Here is a 17,014-nt window from a genome sequence, read left to right on the forward strand (position 1 = left end):
CAACGAATTGATACAAAGAAAGATAGAATATGATGTCTACTTTAATCTAGGCATTATTTAATAGCCTACGATGAGCCAAGACGGACCTTCGCGCCACTTGTCATACAAAAAATTTTACCAGAAGACAAATTTAACGGACACAAGCGAACCTTCGCACCACTTGCGATACATCAAAATTAGCACGGCAACAAGCCTAAGAAATGAGATTAAATTTTTTTTGAGACTATGTCATGCAAACACCTCAACAAAAATTTTGATAACGTAGTTCAATTAGAAGTCTGAACAAATTTTGAGCTATAAATGGCTTCAAAGCCCAAAATTCTGCGCATTTCGGACAATGAAAAACAAAAAATTTCGAAATTAATTCAAACAGCAAGTGTATGTCAAATTTACTTATATTCACAATTATAATAGATTTTGCATTGAAGATTATTTTCAACAAAAACAGTAACTGTAGTTATTATAATCAGTAATCAGGAAAAAAGACGAAATATGAGATATTATACACATGCGAAGCTGAGCTTCGCGCCTTTTGCGATACAACACCAGAAAAAATCAAAAAAAGTTCAAAAAAGTCTATCGAACTAGACATCAAAAAGAATAAGGGTAGTTATGGAGGAGGATCAACAATTTTATTTAGCTGAAGACACTACATACAGTAGAAAAAATGGGTTAGAAGTGCAAGTTTAAGAAAAACAAGACCAACTGTTGATACTTCCAAATATGACCGACTGGCACATACTCCCCGGACTCAAGATCGCTGTCCTCATCGCGTGTCGTCGTCTGTCAGTGAGCCCCCAGGATGTTGAGTGCGTCTCAAGATACAGTGCCAGTGGTCATTTACAGAAGTTTGCAGTAGATTTAACTTTATCTACACCCCAAAATTCACAGCCATGCAAAATTGTCACATTATCGCACCGTCAATTTTCGCTTTGTAAGCTACCATTAAAATTTTTTTATTTTGCCCATTCAGAAAATTGTCATGCAGCATTTTGATCTATATAGTAGATATAGTATACGAAAATGAAATAAAAATGTAGAAAACTCTCAGAAATTTGTGACAAAATGTTTTAAAATGTTACATAATAGTTGTTACATAATTTCAGTGACATTTGTAAAGTTTTGATTGGTTGAATTTTTAAAATTTTGAAGTAATGATGTGTGTGACACTTTTTATGATCTTTGATCATTTTGAAAAGATAGTTTAGAATTTTTAAAACCTGAAGATGCAAAAAATGATCGAAAACGTTTTTTGAATTTACAATATTAACGCGTTCTCAAGATATAGTATACTAATAACAATAATTCTTTTATTAAAATTTCTTTTCCGTGCTCTCGGATTTCATCTGAGTTCACACTCAGGCCCCTTTTTCTTTCCTCGCTCCGCTCATGACTCAAGAACCAACCCCTGAACACCTTTTTCAGTTCGTGCCCCTCGTTTTCGGGGTACTTTGTCCTGACACACTCGACACCGTAATTTGCCTCGCCAGTTCTTATTCATCATCGGAACTGATCACGATCTCTTGCCATGCATTCAGCTTTTCGTAGGCTCGCATCCGTTCCTTCTGCCCTTATAATCTTTCCGCCTGATTCGGTAGACCCTTCACTTTCGATTCCCTATTCAAGCGAAATGAGTTCTGCATGCTCAAGCTCACGTTCTTCGCCAAGTCCTGCTCCAATATTGATTCACTTGCCTGGGTATTATCTCTAGACACTCTACCACCCCTTTTTCAACCAGAACCAGTTATGATGAGTTAGCAAGGGTCTCCTGAAGGTTTCGGGCCCGATCTCGGCCAGAATCTGTCGATGTTCTTTCTGATGCTTCTTTATGTGATCCTTCGTCACCGTGTACAGCCAAGATGTCAGCGTCGCCCGCAACCATGAAATGAATCCTATGCGAATCCACACGTGCCTCACCTCCTTGAGCACAGCGAAAGTCTTACACGCAGTCTCGAACGACTCAAGCCTCCGGCTGTAGTTGATGGAATGTATTGACGGCACTGTTGGTGCCCTCGAAACTCGATATTTCGTCACGTTCTCCTCGATCCATCGTGACGCCAGTATCAAACTCACCACAAAAAGAGTGACCTTCTGCTGGTGACTGGGTAGTCCTATTGACCGAATCTCTTCCAAATCCCATAACAAGCAGAGGTTCCAGCACTAATCATCGCTTTCCCAATCGTAATCTGTCTTTCAATGTCACTCGTGTTTTCTTTTTCTAAACTCCAGAGCTCTTAACCCCAGTTCTCACTCAAGTCTTCTCTTCAATCTCCAAGCACTGCCTATGAAAGTGGTGCGACATTCGTGCCAATCGTACACACTTCGGCACCGAAAAAGCCTTTTCGATTAATTCCCTCTGACTAGATGCTTCAACCACCGCCTTGTGTAATGGATGACGATTTCCGCACAAGTTGGCCATGACTGATCTCAACAGAGACTTCAGATTCGTTGGTAAACTGTAGGCCTCGCACACAGGAAATCCCACCTCCGCCCCAAGACCGATCTTCCATCCCCTGATGTGCTTCTGGATCTTTTGCAACACTCACTCCTGGCCAAGACTCCACGCTTGACGCTGTCATCAAATGGTGTTCGGACTCTAGCATCTCTGGAGATGGTAACCCGCACATCCTCGAAAAGAATCCCAATGACGTCGCTACATTCACAGTGGTGCTTGCGTAACACTCAGCCACTATCTGCACCTCGCTCTTCTCCTTCTCCGTGATGTCACCGAACCAAGTGGTTAAATCCTCCCTCTGGAAGGATTGTATTCTGACACAGTACCGCCCATCACAAGAATGCCCTCCTCTTCCGCATTCCAAGTCCAGACAACTGCCTGGCTCCATCTTTTTTATTAGCATATCCAGCTTGCTCGTTGCTCCCTCCGATTCCCCCTGATGAGGTAGGATCAATTGATGCACTATGTTCAAATTCCCCAAATCTTTATCCTTCGCTGGCGATAATCTCACCCACTCCGTGACTTTTTCGATCAACCTCGCGTGAGGATGTGGGCACCAAGATGGTCTCAGCAAGTTTCAAATGGTCCCCAAATTCGTAGACAACATGTCGTCTCCGCTTCCCAGTCTTAGTTTGACCTTTTTGGCCGAACGCGGCCCACTAATAACATTCGGCCTCTTCTCAAGTAGCAGACCTAGGCTCGGTCTTTCCCTTGCCGTCGGGTCACTCTCGACTATTTTCTCCGTGCAGAACTTTAACAGTTCCGCCACTTCAAAAATCAAGCGAGCGTTTCCAGCTTCCGAGTCCAAGAAAGGGTTGTAAGCTATCCCCATCACTCGAGACACATATTGATAACCTCCCCGTTTCTTGGGCCTTGAGTAGTCTTCTGCCAGAGCCAGGTTGCAATGCACATCATGATTCTTGCCTAATTTCTTGTTGGAGAACCTCCTTTATCTCATTAAGCTTTCCATGGTTCTCTAGAGACTGCCTTGAGCCATCCCCCTTGGCGATCCCAGTACTCTGGTACACATTCAGGACGATGGCGAAGATTTTCCTTTCCATTGTCTCGCTTCCCATTGCTCTCTGTTGGCACGTCTGGATGGCGGTGTCAGACATCATTAACATCATCCAACTTAAGAGACAGGTGGCATCTTTCCTCCTCGCTAGACTCAATCTCGAGTTATCTCGAGCAATGTGTTGCAGGCGCAAACCCTTTTTGCCCAGTTTGAGTTTGTCGTACGAAATCAACGCTTCCAACGCCACTCCCGCCAAGCTCCATGAAAACAGCAACTGTCCGGCTGTCCTGACAAAAGGGTTCGCCATCAATGATGGTGCAGACGAGAGTGCTCTCATCGCATCTTCAAAAAAATTCCAGCAGCAAGTTTTCCCAAGTTCGCCCCCAGCTGGCTCTCCAACTCTAGTTTGACAAATTCGGCCCTCTAGTGTGTAGCCCAATTCCGGCGCTTCCGGGATACCCCGCGATCAAGTCCTTTCAGGCAATTCTCCAGTTCACTTGTTGTCTCCAGGGCTATCTACCAAGGACGAGCGGTGTTCCTCGTCGCACGTTTTTCAAGTGGGTCACTTGTCACTTGCTCCACTTCATCCACTTCCCACATCCACTTTCCACATTTGTCCACTGATGGAGCCCCTCTTCGCATTCGCCTTCTGAGGTTTGAATTCTTCTTCTTTCCCTGGAGTCGTTGAAGCCTCTACTCCGACTAACACCTCAGCCACACTCCTGAGTGCCGAGCCGCCCTTGTAGGCCGCTGTCTTCCATCGCGCCAGAACCATGGGAGCCATCACCTTCAAGTTATTTTCTGAAACCGCATCCGTCGAAGGACTTGCCTCTTCTGCTTCCCGTTTTCTCTTCCTAGACCTCACTCCTCTACTCGGCAGCGTCGTCACTACCATTACTGACTCGACTTCTCTAAACAAATCCCCTCTCTCCGTCTCTTGCCTCCCCCTTCTCTAGCCTTAAGAATATTAGTATCTTTAATTATAAAACTAGTTTTATTTTTATCATCCATTTCGACACTAATTTTTTTATCATCAGTTTTTTGTTCAGAGAAGAGCTATCTTTACAGGGTTGGCCCCGGTATTTTGCTTCTGCTTTCTTAGGCGAATCATCTTCTTAAGCAGCTCTTTCCTCACTTTCTCGTCCAGTCCAGTGCCTATCTGGACGGGTTCTTTAAACTTCACCACTATGTCCCACAGCTCTTCATTGAATTCGTCCACTTTGGCCTTGTTCTCCACTCGTCTGCACCATCATTTGGGTCCGGTAGAACCGTTACTAGGAGCTTCAGGGTATCGGACCCAAAGGAACATCCTAATGACCCATGGGGAGTATCCTTGTCACTGCCTGGCGCACACGTTATGGTACCCCAAGCGCGGGAAGCTGGTGTTAGTATGGGACGTGGAGGAGTTGTACTCCACGGGGTTGCCAGACCAAAACCAGCCAGTGTCGATTGTGGTGGTTAGTGCCATGCTGGCGGTGAGATGGTTAGAAGCCAACGCGGGCACGAGTGAGCAGGAGACTGCTGTGCCGACACCCGAGCAACTGAGTAACGTGAAGTTGAACAACAACTTAGATCTTTTCGCAACCACCTGCAAGGTTCTGAGGATACCCAAAGCCATTGAGAGAATATGGGCGAGGGAGAGGTTTCGTGCGGTTGTGACATCATGAATGAATGAGCGCGCGAAGCGTCATATGTCCAGGAACACGAAAGTTTATCAATCCTTCCAGCTAAATTTAGGACCGAAAGCCTATAAGAGAGCCTTCCTAACGCACAGGAACGCTGTTATCACTGCAGTGAAGCGAGCAGCTGGAGCGCCTTGTGTTACTGAAGCCGAACTGAGAGAGGTCTTGCAAGCTGTTCCAGAACGGAATGTGAGCCTGTGTCTGCACTTACTGCCTTGTTGCAAACCGAGGCTGCTAGAACAGGAAAGTTAAGGCACGGCCCGCTACTCCGTTGACATGTTGGAGAAAGTCCTGGAGGATAGTGATGCAGAAGAACAAGGAAAAGAGGCAATGGAGTGAAAATGAAGATGTTAAACGAGAGGGAAATGAACAGAGAGGGAGAGAAACTTAATTGTCTTTGTGCGTTAAAACTTGCACTAATCGACTAAGATTGATCGTTGAAATTTTAAACCTTTTGTTTTGTTCTAGTTTGGTTAAACCAGCCTTTGAAAATTGTTAAATTGTTGTAATTGCTGAAAAACAATGAAAAAATTTAGTTGATGCTGTTTAAATATGTATATATATAGAGCATAATTGAGTATATTTACCTATTTAAACCCGATTGAATTTTTTAACCTGAGTAAGACACGTGTTCACTGTGTGGCGACCTGGTACAGTTCGGGTACGCTCGCTCGATGAGGGTAAGTACCTCATCACCTCTCCTAGCCACAGAGTTTCTCAGTTTTATTATTGAGGCAAACGCATAAATGAATGATTGTACTTGGTGAGTGACATTAGGTTAATTTTAGCGGGTGCGTGGCCGTGCCACGTACCAACTTTTTAGTCAGCAAGAGCGAGAAGAAGTTCTATGGAGAGATGACGTAAGTAGTCGAAAAATTTTTTTTATCTAGGACACTCATCATGGCGCAAATTTTGTGAAATTGATGGAAGGCAGTGAGATGTAGTATGATGCCATTTGTGACACGTAGTGAGATGAGGTTGAGTAGATGAATTTCATTTTCTAATTCGAATTCTAAGGTTGATTATAGAGAACTGGAACACTGCTTGACGATAACCCGGAGTTATGCGATCAATGGGGACATTGAAGAGGACTGTTCGGGGAGTATGTGCCATTCCCACGGATTGGCACAGCGGAACCTGCCGTCGCAGTACGAATATGACATTAGAGTCCTTAACAAGCGTTTATTTATAAAAAGGAGGGTCGGAATATTCTGGAATTTTTATATTTCGAAAATTCGATTGCTGACAGTCTATTTCTGAGAAATACGAAAAATGGCCATATTTGGTTGAAAAGTGACAAAAAATACTACAACCCGAATAACAAGTGCAAGACAGTCGGAAGAGAACGAAAAAAACAAAGCCTCGTATCGTGACAATCGCGCACGATAAGACAACTAATTGAAGTCGATAGAAGGGAAGGAGGCTTCAGTGGGGCAGACGGAAGGAGCAGTATCATCCCGTGCCACGAAGTTAGAGTAATAACCACGTTATTACTGGAAGAGCGCGGAATCGGAGGCTCGGCCCCCAGAGACTATCATATGGCAAAAGACTGTAGTAAACTAACTTTATTGTTACTCTGATGTCCTAAACAATTGAATTAACACCGGTATTAATTGGTATTTTAGAGTATGAGTAGCTAGGAAGAGGAAAGGGTCAATCCATCTCCAATGGATTTAATATAGAGCTGTCACCAAAAACATAGTAAAATAGGATAATCAAGCCTTGTTTTTAAAAATAGTCATGTATTTTGGGGATCCGAGACCCTCTATGTGATTATCTTCGCATGTAAACGGAAGCTGATTAAAAGTCGTTGGACTGATGGCCTAGAAGTGGTAACGTTTTACTTCGCCCTAATCAGACCATAAAATCAACTGGCTCGGTTTAGACGGTGAAAAACGGGTAGAACTTGGTAGCTGACGTCAGCCAGTCGTCGATAGGTACTTTTTCTACGCTCCGTCACTATGTAGTATTTGGGCGAATGTTACAAAGAAACCTTGTCACTAAAAGAATCAAAGCTTGAATTCAACTTTGCTCGGTGTTCTTTGAAGCTGCAAAGATGATGTCATGTTGATCCACACAGGAGTCACAGCACCACGAGCAGTTCGCCTCGTCCAGGAAAAAGCGATCACAGTTGTCATGAAAACCAGAGCTAAGTTATTTCATTTTAAAAAGTGTCATATATGACAATGGCATCTCGAAACGTCTGTTTGAACTCAAATTCTAGCCTTATATAGGGAACTTGCAAAAAAGTAGTCAAAGAAGACGAGTTTACAAGCAATACCTGTCAACTCGTCTTCTTTGACTACTTTTTTGCAAGTTCCCTATATAAGGCTAGAATTTGAGCCCAAACAGACGTTTCGAGATGCCATTGTCATTAACTTTTTAAAATGAAAGAACTTAGCTCTAAAAAGTTTCAGCAAAATTGAAGTTGCCATCTTTATAGTGAGGCTCTGTCGGGGTACTTCCAGGAGTTGCAAATTTTGCCTTCAATTATGACTGCTCAAATCTTTTTCCTTTTTGAGATATGAAATTTCTTGTGATTTATCCTTAAATTTTTCAGAAAACCTAAATTAAAACTCCTTGAAATTCCCAACCCTGTAGATGGGGGCTGTCAGAGTAATCTGAGGGGTTGCAAATCTTGCCTTCAAATATGGCTGCTCAAATCTTGGAAGTTTTCCTAATTGACGTTTTTCTGGTTTTTTCAAAAAATATATAGTTTGAAGTGTCAAGTTATCAAATTATATGTGAAGTGTGAAGTCTCAAAAATTGATTCTCAATGCTGTACTGGAGTTGCAAAACTTGCCGACAAATGCGACTGCTCAATTGCTTTTAGTTTCTGAGATATGACGGTTTTGAGGGTTTACAAAGTTTGAATAAAAAAACGTGATTAAAAAACTTTTGCTAAATTTGAAATTATGTAACAGTCCCCTACTTCAGTCACATATGAGGCTTAAGAAAAATAGGCCCTATAACCATTGGCTCAAGAGTCAGGGACACTATCTCTTGTGTTTTTCTACCTCAAGAACGGTCGGAGCCAATTCGGTTCGCTTGCGACATGAGACTAGAACCCGTTACAGCTTAAAGGCTACTACCAAAATATCCCCCCACTCTAGAAAATAAGAACGTCCCCATACTTAGGTCTCGAGAAACCCAAAATACACGAACGCCGTTAAAAACATGGTCGGAACAATTCGTTAAGTTACTTTTTATTGGACAGTGGCACTTTGATCCATTTCAGATGGATCAACCTAAAACTCGCCTTATCTCAACATAACAATCATAAAACACACTCGAGAAAATTAAATTAGGGACTCACATGTTGATGCACTCGAGTACAAGGAGTGATTAAATTGGTAAGCAACTCGAGAATTAGATAATATAACTAGATAAATTTAATACTGATCAGTTTTGATAACAGAAATAAGTTCTGGCTCTAGAATTGGAGTTTTTGTATGAACCATTGGGACACTCAAGCTGTCCACCTTTCCATTGAAGGTTCACTCTGGTTCGTTTTGAATAGTTGTTCTCTCTTCTTTTTATTATCTCTCCTCATATTTCGGGATAAGACAGCTCTACTCGTGTATTATTTTGTGTCTGGAAATTGCGAATAGCAATTTCCTGCTGTTTTCTTAAGTACTTTCTCGCAATTGTAAATTCGGTCGTTCTCTTTTTCACTTTTTGTGTTTTCAGTTGGTGCGAGAAAACTGAGCATGACAGGCTTCATTCGAAATTTTGAAAACAAAAAACTTCACTCCAAAATCACGTATTTTTGTGTCCCTCAAGGTCAAACTTCCAGATATGACCGACTGGCACATACTCCCCGGACTCAAGATCGATGTCCTCATCGCGTGCTGTCTCTGTCAGTGAATCCCCAGAAACCCAAGTGTCACTCAAGATACAGTGCCAGTGGTCATTTACAGAAGTTTGCAGCAGACTTAAGTTTATCTACCTTCCCAAAATTCACAACCATATAAAATTTTCACACTATCGCTAAACAGCAATCAAAATCTGCACACACCTGCACCTATGAATTCTCGCTTTTTAAGCTGATAATTTAAAATGTCTTTTGTCCTATTTCAATCAGGAAATTGTCATGCAGCATTTTGATTCATATAATAGATCTAGCATATTAATAACAATATCTCATTTGTTAAAATTTCTTTTTCGTGAACTCAGATTTCATCCGAGTTCACCCTCGAGCCCCCTCCCTCTCAAGACTCAAGACTCTAGCATTTTCCTTTTGAGCCACCGGCTCACCTCGTGTTCTTCGCCCTCGAGGTACCCGACCCCTATATGTTTGACACTGTGATCTGTTTTAATAGTGCCTCTTCGTCATCGGAGCTGATCACAATCTCCTCCCAAGCCTTCAGCTGTTCATAGGATCGCATCCACTCCCTTTGCTCTTGCAATCTCTTCGCTCGATACGGTAAGCTCTTCACCTTCGACTCCCGGTTCAAACAGAAGGAATTGTGAAGACTCAGGCGTACATTCTTCGCCAGGTGCTCCTCCAGTATCGACTCCCTCGCTCTAGTGTTGTCTCTGGATACTCTACCCACTCTTTTCCACCCCGTCGTGATCGCATTTCGATGGATCAGCAGAGGTCTCTTGAAGGCATCTGGTCCTATCTCGGCCTGGAATTGTCGATATTCCTTTTGATGTTTCCTCATGTGATCCTTCGTCACCACATATAACCAGGATGTTAACGCCGCGCGAAACCAAGGAAAGAATCTCAAGCGGCTCCACACGTGCCTGACCTCCATTGGTATGGCGAATACCTTGCATGCGGTCTCGAACAACTCAAATCTCCTGTTGTAGTCTATCGCGTGAATCGACTCTGCTGTTGGCGTCTTCGATTCCGATACTTTGCTATGTTTTCCTCTATCCATCGTAGAGCCAGCATTGTGCTCACCACCAAGATGGTCACTTTTTGTTGATGCTCGGGTAGTCCCAACGACCTGATTTCTTCTACATCCCAGATCAGGCAGAGATTGGCGTGGTCTGGGTACCACACTGTCTGCGCCAGACAGTGACATGGACAATCCCCGTGTGTGAGGTCGATGCTCCTAAAATTGCGTTCTCCCGAGGCTTCTAGGAGAGGCTCAAGTTCCATCATCTTCTCGTGTATCACGTCGACTTTTTCCAAGCTTGGAGCACCTACCATGGGTTTCCCAATCACGTTTTGTCTCTCATGATCACTTGTGTTTTCGCTCTACAAGCCTAGAAGTTCTTCGCCCCAGATTTCACTCAAGTCGTTCCTTTGTTCTTTCGGCACTGTTCCCCGGATCTTCCTCAACAGCTTGTGTGAATGATGTGACATCCGAGCCAGTCTTACACATTTAGGCACTGAGAAGGCTTTGTCTATCAATACCCTCTGGCTGGACACTTCCACCATCGCCATGTGTAATGGGTAGTGGCTGCCACATAGGTTGGCCATCACTGACCCCACTAGGGACTTCGCATTTAGAGGCAGACCATAGGCTTCGCTCATGGGAAATCCCATCTCCGCCTCGAGTCCAACCTTCCAACTCTTGATGTGTTTCTGGGTTACTTGCAACACTCCGGGCCATGACTCCACGCTCAACGCGGTCACCAAGTGGTGTTCTGACTCTAGCCTCTCCAGTGACTGGAGACTGCACATTCTTGAGAAGAATCCCAGAGCTGTTGCTAGGTTCACCGTGGTACTCGCGTAACACTCAGTCACTATCTGTATCTCAATTTTCTCCCTTTCGGTAAAGTCTTCAAACCAGGTGACTAGGTCTTCTTTCTGGAAAGACTGTATCCTGACGCATGATCGTCCATCAACGGGCGTATTACTTGTGTCTCTAGACCACGTAGGGAGGACGCTGATTCAGACGGTATCCACACCTCCAACCCTTCGTTCATATGTTCTTGAGCCGCGCGATCGAGGTTAAATCGTCCCTTCGACCTAGGAGCTTCATCCACCTCCATACGTGACTCTGGTCTTGAGCCGGTCACCACCCGCTCTTTGGGCCTAGCCCCTTTCTGCATGTCGAGCTCGCGTTGTCGTTGCTGGATCCTTTCAAGCTCCGACTTCAGCTGCTCGCAATTCGCGGCATTCTCTCGCACCCTTTCTGCCTGTAGCTGTTCAGCTCTTAACATGTCCAGTTCCCTACGCGCTTGATCCCTCTCAAGTTTTGCCTGATCTCTCTCGAGCACCGCTTGATCCCGGTCGAGGTTCGCCTTGTTCCTCTCCCGCTGAGTCCTCTCAAGCTCTCTCTTCATGATACTGACTCCGGATACGCTTCCCCCGTTTGCTGTGCCCGCGCTCTGGCCCATGGATCTGACTGATGGTCTGACCGGCAGTGGGAACTCCCCTGCACCATACTCAGTATTTTTACTCAAGCCAGGGTTCCTTGCCAAATCGAACCCCCTTATTGCTCCATCCACGTTCCAGGACAGCCACCTAGTTTGCTCTTGATTGGATATTCCATCAGTGGTGTAGCCTACCATCAAAACCGCCTCTGTCGCAGACTCCCGACACTCGCCCTGTTCCTCCAACTGGAGGATGGCATTCAACATCACTGCCATTCTCTCGTCCACTCGAGTATAATCCAGGTCCCTCAGACTTCTGTACAATTCGTCAAGTGTGGGTTTTTTTAAAGCCGATGGCATGGACTTCCAGAATCGATCTGCCATTTCCGTGATTTCCAAGTGATCTTGCGTATTAGCAACTTGAGTTTTACCTGAGCAACTTGAGTATTAGCGACGTGAGTTTACTTTAGCAACTTGAGTTTACTTTAGCAACTTGAGCTTGCTTCTTGAGGTGTCGTTCAATTTGCGTTCTCTTTCTTCAATTGAAAACAGTTGGGTAGTCAATTTGACTTTACCAAATCAATCTGAAAATAACACCCGATTTTTAGACCGACAGGCTGTGTTCCTTACCTAAAAACCCCCTATAGTTAAAACCCTTTCTTTTTCTTCCTACTTAAATAGTTCAATTGGAAACTTTTTTAAAAACATACAGATTCATTTTATGTTTTAGTACCATCAATCATTTAAAATATTAATTGTCATGCCAATTCCGTCGTTGAGTGTTGAGTACTGTTGTATGCCCCTACGACTTGCGGCAGATACTTATCCCAGTCCGTCATGTATCTAGAGCAGTATACCCTCAGCATGTTCACCAATGTTCTATTCTGTCTCTCTACCAGCCCGTTGGTCTGAGGATGGTAAGTCGTTGAGTGTGCTTGAGCAATGTGTGACCTCTTCATTAATTCCTTAGTCAAGTCCCCCACAAAGGCCTTGCCGTTGTCTGACTGAAAAGTCATTGGACAACCATACCTTGATATCCAATGGGTTATCAAGTGGTCACAAGTCTCCTCTGCCGAAGCTGTTTGACACGGCACCGCTTCTGCCAGTTTTGTGAAGTGATCAATTATAACCAGTATCTGGTTATACCCCGACTCCGTCATACAGATCTTCTGGTGGACTATTTGCACCACTTCATTAAATTCCGAGCTTTCCACCGACTTGAGTGGGAATTTCATCTTCCTTGGGTCTTTCACTTGCAAGCATGTCAGGCATGCATTCACCCACCTCTCACAGGCTTTACTCAATCCAGGTCAATCGAACCTGTGAAGTATTCTTTTTTGCACTTTGTCTATCCCCTGGTGCCCCATTTGATCATGTGATCTGAACAGCACCTCTGTCTGATACAATTGTGGTAATATGATGAGGTTGTGCTTGTGTAGTATCTTGTCTTCGTCTTTTCTCTTGCATGCTACCACCCCGTCAGCCGAGTGATAGAGTAACTCTTTCCTCTCTTTGTAGAACTGGCTCAGGATCTTGCAGCTGTCTTCTTCAAGTTCCCCTTTCTCCTTGGACCCCGTTCGGATCCATTTGGAGAGATTGCTTGTCATCTTGTCATTCTTCTGGGCTCTTATCAGGTCCGACAGCCTATATCTCGCTTTGACATGTTCCTTCAGCGCCATGATCTGCCCATTCATCTCCCCAGGGTTGTGGGCGTCGTCATTCAGCTTCACGCATACTATCCTCCTTACCACCTTCATGTCGTCTTCCGGCACCAGATTTCAAGTTCTTCACCACCTCGTATTTCCTGCACGTCCAAGTTGAAGGTTCCTGGGGACGGATCTGTTTGTAATTCCCTGTCGTGGTGTCTAATCTTTTCTTCTGCCAATATCATGCAGAGACTATCTTGATTGTCACTGCTCGCTTCCGAGTCCTCATCCCACATTTCACACTCCCCGGACAAATTTTCTCCTTCATTGTTTTCTTCTTCTGTGGACGTGGACCGCTCCCCGGACTCTTGACCTAGTCCCAGGTATTCAGCTTCTTCCTTGAACTCCACTCTCTTTCTCCTGACTCTAGTCTGTTCAAGTAATTCAGCTGGGATCTTTTCAACCAGTGACTGCACCACTTCCTTCCCATCAAGGTTAGTCACCTTCGAGGTATTTCTATTACTAGCTGTCCCGCTCTTTCGCAGTATTGTGACCTCAGGTTCCTCCTTACAGTTTTCTGGAATCACGGGCTTATCATCTGCTATTTTCTCGAGTAACCCCTTTAAGTCTTCGTCTATTTGTGCTTCCCCCGTCTCTACCTGGTTGAGATCGTAGCCTTTTGCTTTGAGCGTCTCCCTCACGATCTTTGACTTGAGCATTATTCCTATCGGCATCCCTCGGTTCTTTCTCGAGATTGTTTCTTTCGTAGTTTCTTTTGGTAACTCGGGGTAATCTTCTATTGGTTTGCCTGATTTGTCCAACCATCTCGTGAGAGGAACACTGTCATACGTTTCCTTGTCCATGAAGGAGAAGCAATCCTTGATCTCAGGTCTATCTGCCTCCCTCTGTTCTTGTCTCTCGTAGAACTCCGTCTTCCTGCTCAAGCTGTCAGCATTTTGATGTTTGTCTCGTGTTCTGTGCTCAATTATCATATTGTATCCGTCCAGGCGAACTATCCACCTCCCAATGTAACTTTGGTCCATTGAGTACGTCTTCAGCCAGCTTAGTGCCCGGTTGTCGACTCGCAACTTGAATGGCTCACTGCCTAGGTATGCCCTATATTTCTCGACAAAGGTAACCACCGCGAACATCTCTGCTTTCGGTGCTCCGTACTTCATTTCCGTGTCACTTAGGACTTTGCTCCCGTACGCTATTGGTCTCAAGACTGTCTTCCCGTTCCACTCTTGTTCTTGGTGGAGAATTCCAGATATCGCTACTACCGACGCGTCCGTATCCAGTACGTACATCCCCTTCTCTGTTGGCATCCCTAGTACTGGTGCCTCGCACAACTCTTTCTTTATTCTCTGGAATGACTCTTCCGCTGCGTTATTCCACGTGAACTTCTTGCTCTTGTGCCTCATTAACTGTTTCATCGGATAAACTTTATCTGCATAGCCTTTGACGAATTCTCTATAGTAATTTGCAAAACCCAGAAAGCTCATCAATTGGGGTTCCGTTTTCGGCGATTTCCAAGTTAGAACTGCTTCTACTGCGTCTGGATCTGGTCTGATGCCGTGTTTGTCCACCATCCTGCCCAAGTATTTTATCGAGTCCTTGAGTATCTCACACTTTGATGGTTTGCACTTCAACCAGGACCTCTTCATACACGCAAATACTTCGTCAAGTCTCTCGATGTGGTCCTCTAGTGTGGGTGTCGCTATTACCACGTCATCCACATAGCACATTACCAGATTGCCATACTTCTTCGTCACACCTATCAGCGCGTGTGCCATCAACCGCTGAAACGTGGCTGTGGCATTGCAAAGTCCAAACGGCATCCGTTTCCATTGAAACAGAACCAACTCGCAGGCAAACCCTGTCTTGTCCCTGTCCTGCTTCCTGAGTGGTACCTGCCAAAAAGCCGAGCCTAAATCAAGAGTCGTAAAAAATTTTGCATCACCTAACTTCGAGAGGCTCTCATCAATCCTAGGTATGGGATAGGCATCCTTCACCGTGACGGAGTTCAGGTATCGAAAGTCGCAACAAAACCTCAACTGGTCGCCTTTCTTTTTGGCCATCACTACTCCCCACGCCCACGGTAATTTAGATGGTTCTATCATGTCATACTCTAGTAGCGTTTCAATCTCCTTTCTACACGCATCCGATTTGTGTGGGGTCATGCGCCTCGCCCCCTCCCTGTGCGGTATTGCGTTTTCCTCAAGTTCTATTTCATGCTCAACAATATTACAAGACCCGATGTCTGCCTTATGTCTTGAAAAAACCTCTTCGTTCCGTTCTAGTACGTCCTTGATGGCTGCGAGCTGTTCGTCCGTTAACTTGCCTCTTAAGTGTTCAATTTACGGTAGAACCGGTTTATCACCCTGTATTTCGTCTAATGTGGGCCGTTCCGGGAAATTTGAACAGCTCGATAGTCCATCGTCTGTCTCTGACTTAAGTGACTTCACAAGACCTGATGAATCTTTTATTTTATTCAATCGTCTCAAGATACAAATTTTGTCCCTATGATTGGGACAATCAACAACTTCATTTTGTTTATGGTTTTCAGTCATTTCATATCGAGTTTTTACAGGTAAAGCATATCCCAGTTTCCTCCCCTTCTGTATCGTGATTGGCATGTCAAGGGTATTCAACAAGACACTCACGCAGAGGCCGCTCTTCGTGATCGAGAAGGATCTTCCTAAAACAGCAGCACTTTGACTATTTGGATTTGGGACTATGCATACCTGCTTGTTGTCACTTAGTTCATTGTAATTTTTCATTCGTAAGCTTACAATTGCCGCCTCGTTCGCCTTTAGCCTCAACCTCCTACTCAAGAATACCGGTGCTTTGGTTTCATTTTCCATTATTAAATTTACCGGTTTGATTGCGTACCTCCTATCCGGGTTCCGTATCCTGAACATTGCGTTGTTTAGATCAATCGCTACATCAAAGTTCCTGATGAAGTCTCTGCCTAAAATAAAATGGTCAGACTCATCTAGGTTTTCTACCACAAGAAAGCTCATCCACAGGTTACGTTCCCCCAGATTGAGGGCTATTATCGGCGTTTTGCCCATCACCCGCAGGGCCCCTTTGTTTGCAGCTGACAACCGTATTCTCGAATCTATCAAATCATCTTTGTTGAAGCCCATTCGTTCCCAAGTTTCGATTGGTATGACACTCAAGACTGCTCCCGTATCAAGTAACCCACGTAACTGAGTCTTTTTGCCACTTATGTCTAGCACGTGTCCTGTCACATCTGCCTCCGTCCCGATGTGCATTGCATCTTCTTCAAGCATGGCGCAGTGTCCAATTGATCTCACTTTCATTTCTTCTTTTCCCACGTAGATTTGCCCAATTAGGTCTTCATCACATGTTATCATTGTTTTGGTATAGATGTTGATTCCATCTATATTTAGCATCACCTCATGTGGACCATAAGCTTCTGTGTACCTGTTATCAACACGTACCGACTTGCCACCCCCTCTCGTGAGTAGTGCTCTCAATGCTCTAGAAGTTGTTTGTGGGCTTATACAACTCAAGTAATCTGCGTACCCATCAATGTGCATTGTTGTCTGGTCACTTGGTTCGCTCAAGTTTCTCGTTACTTCGTGGCCGCCCACAGTGATTATTCACATTATTCTTGCCCCAATCTTTGTTATGCCAAATGGCTTTCCAGTAACCATTTTTACAGTGTTGCAGTTTCCATTTTTTGTCGACCCCTCAGCAGCTTCTGGTAATGTTTGTGGGCAACTTAATGCTTCGCTCATTTTCTGTCTTTGGATTTTTTGCTTCAGCCGTTTTTCTATTTCTTTCGCTGCCAGGTCTTGTTTCACTTTGTTGATGGCCTCCGCTGCCGCCTTCTCATAATCTATTTCTAGGGCGTTCTTCGCCGTGGCCTCTACTGCACTATTACATTGTGTTACAGCTTTCACTGTTTTCGCCG

General features: G+C 44.5%; 1 protein-coding gene across 1 annotated transcript in view; it reads left to right on the forward strand.

The window, feature by feature from the left end:
- Positions 1-17,014, forward strand: part of LOC134843901 (uncharacterized) — a 681,357-nt gene that overhangs the window by 393,440 nt on the left and 270,903 nt on the right. The gene's annotated exons all lie outside the window — the stretch shown is intronic.

This window comes from Symsagittifera roscoffensis, chromosome 1 (assembly GCF_963678635.1).
Source record: "Symsagittifera roscoffensis chromosome 1, txSymRosc1.1, whole genome shotgun sequence".
In the NCBI taxonomy this organism is placed as follows: Eukaryota; Metazoa; Xenacoelomorpha; order Acoela; family Convolutidae; genus Symsagittifera; species Symsagittifera roscoffensis.